Below are 7,711 nucleotides of genomic sequence, written 5' to 3'. Positions count from 1 at the left end.
GATTTTGACCTATGGGTTGCATGTTTTTTTTTGCCAATTAAATGTAATTGGACGGTAAAAATATTTCAATAACGTCATTGTGCTATTTAATTCTTTCCGTACAAATGCCGTTCTGCATTATTAAATAGATTCATGTTTGATATGCGCCCTAGGAAAGGGGATGTTTCGAATGAAAATACTTCAAAAAGCATGTATAATTTATATATATTTGAGTAAAAATTTAGAATAGCATAAATCAATAAAATAAGTAATACACTAACAATATCCTCAGTTATAAAACGAATATATATTGCGTGATTGTTTCAACAATAAACACTTATTATCTTGAAAAGCATTAGTGTTTCTAATACCATAATTTGAGGAACTAAATTTATTTCAAAACAAAATGTTTGTATTTTATTGATAGTTATATTTTCACTATTTTCTATCGTTGTATTTTTTTACTTTCATGAACAAAAGTATACACTCTAATCCTAAAGTAGAATATTTTTTTTAAAATTTCAATGCATAAAAATTAAATGTTGGACTAGTAGTTATAATTTATAAGTAGGTACTTAAAATTTAGATGGGCATTACATGTACTTACTTAGTGGATCATTTAATGGGTACGCCTTAGCAACTCCACTCAGTCTATCAATATTTTAAACAGGTGCTTATAAATTATAAATAATTAATTACTAGTTAAAAATTCAATGTTATACATTATAAAAACCTCAAAAAATTGTTTGCATATGAATATGAAATTAAGAATGAATTCTGTCTTTTCAAAAAGTAAACAACTTATAACGATTAGTAGCTAGAAGTAGTAGAAGTAGTAAAAGTAATGAGTGTCTTAACTCTTAAGTAAAAAAAAAACTGTATCCTATGTAAGTAATCCATTACAATTTAATTAAACGTACAATGTGATCTTATATTTAATACTGTAAATACTGCAACACATTAAGTGCTTTGTCATTGCTATAGCCATGCCGTATATCTTTAATAATATTATAATTCTTAAGTACCTAACATATGTTTTTATTAAACTTTTACACATTTTAAGCTATTACTTTTTAAATAATGTACTGAAATTATAATTTTATATCCAACAGGAGGCCCCAACGTGATGCTTGAAGTGGTTTCTAGTGGAACAGTGTCAATCACACTTAAAGTGACCTCAACGCATACTCAATGGCCGATGAAAGGTCCATTTTCCAGAATTTTCTACCATTTTAGATTGGTACTTCAAATGTTATAATTTTCTTACTTAAAACATTTATGTCTATATACTTTCCATTGTCCACTTTCAGAGTGTGTTAAACCTACTCGATATTTTAAAAGTAATGAAGGACAAAAATCGTCGTTAACTGCGTACATTTAAACATTTTTAAATATCGTAATTATTTGCTTTTAATTTTTATACAGATTTTGATAAGGATAAGGTGATTTTCATTGCATTTTACGGAGCTTGTTAGATCGATTATTATTAAATATTTTTTTTTACTTATTCTCATTTCAACGAAACACTGTATAGTATAATATATATATATATGTATTTTGGATTAATGATTAAGGTGAATAGTAAATATTATTATATTTTATAAAATGTTAAATAATATTTTTACGTGTCATTAAAATACAAAAACATTTTTAAGTGGATATAATATGCATTTATACGATCCATGTATATTATATTATTATGTTTTATACCTACAGTTGAATGGATGTTTTATGTTTTAAATCCTTTAGAATAAAGTAGTCGTGTGTGGTACTATAGTGTATGCGTTTAGTATTCAGAAGCTTAAATGATTCAACTGAATCAAATTAATATATTTTATAATTGTTGGTATTGTTTTAAATGATCGTAACTCGTAAGCAGTAGTATGTAGTATGTAACTATAGGCATTTTTGAATCTTATTCGAATCCATTAAAAAGTAATGGTTGTTTTCAAATGTATATTACGATTCATTTTCCAAAGGAGCTTTTATAATGTATCCACTGAGTGAAAAATGTATAATTATATTAAATTAATATTTTTGTAAAATTATTAATAAGTAAAAGCTTTTTCTTAACACATTTAATAACTTAATTTTGATTTTTAATGCATTTTAGGCATTTTCGATTTTCCTCACTCAAAGTAAATATAAATTTAGAGGCACCTTAGCAGCGGTATACTTGTGTTTTTTGCATAATAACCTTCTTTTAGCGAAATCATTTTACTTTTAAGTCTCGATGATTTGTGTTTATGTTCTCAAGTATAAATACACCCTCTGAAATAATTCTTGGAATTTATTCGCTTACATACATACACATACACATACACATACACAGATAATATATATGTTACTTACTTGCTTAAACTATAACTTCTAATATGGATGGTACTTTTTCCGAAAATTCGGGAACATCCGTAGGTGTATAATATATATATAAAGAAACGATCCTTTCTGTAGATGATTTTTTCTTTGTTTCAAAGAATTTAGAATGTAATAATTATTTTTTTGTTCATTGAATTATATTGTCTTCAGAGGTTTTGTCTTAAGTCCTATACCTATTATATAGCTCACAGCACTGGACCCAGTGCTATTAAAGCACAATTATCTCAAAATGGCTCAAATTCATTATAATAAGAATGTTGCTGGACAATTACAACCAACAACCTCGCACAGTTATTGCAGTAAACCTACCGATGTAACAATACGACATTTTCCGGTACAATACGTTGTGCGTATATATGTGAAGGTAGGTGCATTCGTGATGTTATAAAGTCCACAGTGGTTGAAAAGTGCCATGTACCCATACATCGGCATCGTAACATTTCGGTGTATTATCGTCCGCGGGGTGAAATAGCGTAGGTACAAGTACCTATAATTAAACTCGTCCAGTTTTTGGGTGGTAAATTTATTCACCAGTAAAAATGTAACAGCTCATATACCTCGCCTGGTGGTGAATATTATTTACCTTCTATATATATATATATATATGTATGTGAATAACGAAAGCTGTTGTACCTTATAGCCAAAGTTCAGAATACACCGCGCACATGTATAAGCACACAGTACACTAAATTAGCCTGTTGTCACAAAGGTCATTTAGGGCGCAATCTATTAATCGTATAATCGTTTACGTGTGCGTGTGTGTGCGTGTGTTTGTGTGTATTTATAAAAGTACATTATAATAATTAATCACCTTGAAAAATTTACTAAAGTTTTTTTTTTATTTGGTATCAAGTGTTACTTACTAAAATATCATATTATTTTTAATTATAATAAAAATGTATCATTTATTATGTTGCGTAGAATTTTAAATTTATTTTACTTCATTAATTTACATTTGGTCCCGACGAACCTCCGTTTCTTTTATATACTTTTGGGTGAATAATATATTATTTATTTTAAGGCGTTTGAAATATCAATTTATTGTACATTTTTTTGCGTCGTCATGTTTAGTTTATTGATATATTTGCGTATTATGTTCTTCGTTTCAAAAATGTAATTTTTTCTCGTTTTGTTGATAAAAAAAAAAAAAAAAAAATACGTAGCATAATAATTATATTGTTATGGATGATACATTCCTACACAATGGGAAATCTACAATATTTAACATAAAATGCTCATCTGTTAGTGTGCTTGTAAATTGAAATATCGAAAAACGCGTACGTAAGTAATACAAAATGAGTAAACCAGCGGTTTTGCCATAGTAAGTGTGTGGGTGTGTACTGTGTAGTCTACAACTTACATTATAATGTACTAGAAATAAATGGAAACAGCAAAATGTTACTTTGACATCATGTCAATTTATAACACTAAATAAATTATCACTACTCTTATGGCTAGCTATAAAATATCTAATTGAATTTTTATCGCCTTCGATCGTAATAATATAATAATAATAATAATCTATGATATTTATAACTTAACGATATAATATAGACAAATTCACAGATAGTTTAAAGTTTAAATGTCCCACGCAACTATGTGCCACAGAGTTATCATAACTTCACTATTTTGATTTTTGGACATAATCATAGATGAATCAACAAAGAAGGCATTTTTATATTCTCTTACTTGGTTGAAAAGTTTAAATTAATAAAAAATATTTACTCAGGTGATGCATATTTGAACCACCTGGCCCACTCTCGGCCGTTCCCGCAATGAGTTAATGGGCATTTGGCATCAGCAATTTATGTAAAATTAATTGTGCTACCAATCAGTTAGTTGATGGAACTCCATGAACGGTTATCGCTTGTAAATATGATAATCGATAGTGTACACAATATGTATATTGTTGTGTAGTACCTACCTAACTTGTACTCGTGTCATAGATTAGGTCTGCGTGAGAGTGTCACGTCTGTTAATGTGAAACTCGTCTACTCGGAGACTTCTCGCACTGATAAATCATTTTTCATTTTTCGTTTCATCAACGTCGATACTTTAATTTGACATTAAATTCAATGTTTTTTAAACCTTCCACGTACAGGACGTTTTAAACAATAATATCCATCGACCGAAATTAAATCCAAAACAAATTTCGGGTGCGCACGCCTTGTTCTAGTTATTAATTTAATGTACAGCGCAACATTTAACAATCGAACGAAATCAAACGGACGGCCCTCCCCCGTCAGACGACTTGTTCGTCTGCAGCGGCGCTATCGTCACCATAAAGCTAATACCCGTATTATATATAGTACATATATTGTGGGTACCCACACCGTGTAAACAAAACGCACGGCTATAATTCGGCAAGGCTTATATATAATAATATCATACCATACGACTAGGTGAAGGTAATATTATGTATATGTGTACACAGGCGTGTTCACATCCGAAACAATCGCTCGATGACGATACGTACTACCTATGTAATACCAGCTGAATCGCATTCGTCGATACAATAATAACGCGCGCTTTGTACGTATACGCGCCGCCCACATACAATGTATATAATAATATAATATTATATGTATAACGTGTGTGTATATATATATATATATATATTATGCACGACAACTCGTCTCTGTCTACGATACACACTCGTATATATTATATAGGTACCTATATAGGTGTTTACGTACCTCGCGTATATACACGGCGAATATTCGCGCGTAATAGTCGGATCATATTGTCTACGGAGGAAACTCATCCCGCCACTGGAATACATGTGCGCATTACACGGAGATATGTGTAGCGGGGATAATGGAAATGTGGTGTAAATTTTCACCGGGGGACAAGATAAAATGGTTTTAGTGACCTATTTGTCATAAAGGGTTCTGCGCCGGCCGCGCGGCAAAGCCAAAGGCGTTGCACCACATATTATTATTATTATTATTATTATTATTATTATTATTATTATTATATACGCGTGTTCTACATGCGCGAGCGGGCGGTGGGTGCCGTGGCGGGTAACCCACCCCGCGCGCGTGCGAACACATCACGGACGGATGGTTCTAAATTGTTATATTGAAATATGTATATATTTCCGCGGGCCCCCCCCCCTCACCCACCCATTCATGCGGGTGTTATATCGTGGGTGCACACACACATGCCCACACACTCGCCGCGCAGTCTGTCGTGGCGTTCACGGCGCGGAAAAATAAAAAAAAACCGTGCACGGTAAACGCGCCCGCGGCGGCCGAGTGTTGTGTTATTATTACTATTATTTGTTTACGGCGAATTGACTGATCATTGCCCGAGTTCAGCAACTGGAAGTATAAACGCCGTGCAGTTATTGCGGTATCGTCGTGGTATACAGGTATATAACACGTTTGTGATGTGTTGTATGTGCGCGGTATGCGTTTACGTGTGGCCTGTAGGTACCTTCTACACGCATACCTATACCTATGCGTAGTATTGGTACCATGTACAGGCATTTCCGCCCGTCGAATTAAAATTAAACGACCGAGCGTAATAAATATTAATCGATCCGTATACGAGCGATGTATTTACGATTACATCTAGTAAATACTATATGAATACACTCTCTACTGGATTGAAAAAAAAAACTCGGTATGTACCTACAGGTGTAAGAAGGTGGAAAAAAAAATGCATTTTAAATATTAAATTCATCGCCTACGATACGCCAGCTACGATCCGTCAAGTGTCGTTATAGCTATTTTACGGCGATTATAAAATGTATATATATATATTTAGGTAGGTGGTACACATTCTCATTATTATCACGGCGGACAGGCATTGGCGATATTCAGAAATATTATGTAAGTACCTACTTTAATTAAAAATACAATATTTTACACCTATACTTGTACCTATATAGTTGTATCTCGCTGTTGGTAGTTACCACTTACCGGCTTACCGCAATTGTTTTTAAAGTATATTTTCCATCTACAATTTTAATACTTACAATTCAAATCGATGTATTTATACGTACCGACATAATATATTGTCTCAATAATAAAATACCCAATCAAATGCATATAGGTACCTAATCTATGTATACAACACAAGTATAATATGTTTCGTGCTATAAATTTATCATCATTGTACTTTCGTCGAGTAGTTGTAGTTGCAGTTGTTTGTCGCCAAGTTGGTAAAAGTGCACTGTGCGTTTTTAGTTTTATAATTTTGTACTTTAGTGCTCACTACCCATGAGCATAAAGAATTTCGTATTTCATTGCACAGTGCACATAAATAGGGCTTGGTAAAAATTAACTGTTATTTTGTGTACCTATTAACATAATAATATGTAAAAGTTTAAAAAGTAAATGTTTTATCTTAATTGTTGACTCAATTTAGGGAGTTGCAATGACTAGCTATTTACAAAGAGTTCGATTTATCGCGTAATATATAAAAACACAAATGAAAACTGTTCGGCAGGTTGAAAAACACGCTCATTAAGAAAATCAGCCATGACAGCCCAAACATAAATATCAAGGTAAGCATTTTCAAATGTCCTCCTGGTAAATCAATTAAAATAAACAGAACAAGCTTGATGACAATTAAAGTAAAAAAATTACATTTCAACCTACATTTTGTAGGTTTGTAGTATAGGTATACAATATATATATATATAAAACCACTGTCGACGGTAAAAGACGAATACTTTTGTGAAATGTTATGATAAATATAATAATGCGCAGGTAGGTGTTTAAATTATATCGTCTATACCAGAAGTTTTAAACCTTTAACCTTTTTATGCAGCAAGCCCACATATTGTTTCCTAAAAATCTAGCGATACGCATTCGTAGCGAAAACGTGTAACTTTAGGTATTTTATACAATAATTCAGTTTTTATTATTATAACATAATATATGATTAATTTTTAAATTGACATATTTAAATTTTGAATTACAAATTATTTATTTTATTTTTTAGTGTGATAATTGACATTGTTTTTCAGAAACTAATTAGTCTATGTTTGGTTGTATTTGAGACTATGAAATTATCAGTGAGTTTTCTAGGTTAGTGTCAGTTAACCAAATTCTAGTTTTTGATTTTACAATTTTCATTCCTGAAAAAATATGCTCACAATTGTAAATAGGTACTATCAAAGGGAGACTACATAATTTTTAATGTGTTGTTTTGCAAATTAGAACTACATGATATGTTTCTATGTCAATATATTTTGAATAAAAAATTGAAAACGTAGTTATTATGTATTTTTAATATTGTATTGCTCTGTAAATCAATAATATCTCCATTTGCATATTGTCTGCGACATTTTCAACTGTTAATGAAAATGCAAAAATTGAAAATAAATTAAAAAACTTTTCAT

This window comes from Myzus persicae, unplaced genomic scaffold (genome assembly GCF_001856785.1).
Source record: "Myzus persicae strain clone G006 unplaced genomic scaffold, MPER_G0061.0, whole genome shotgun sequence".
NCBI classification, from domain to species: Eukaryota; Metazoa; Arthropoda; class Insecta; order Hemiptera; family Aphididae; genus Myzus; species Myzus persicae.
Note: the sequence above shows the minus strand (reverse complement) of the source record.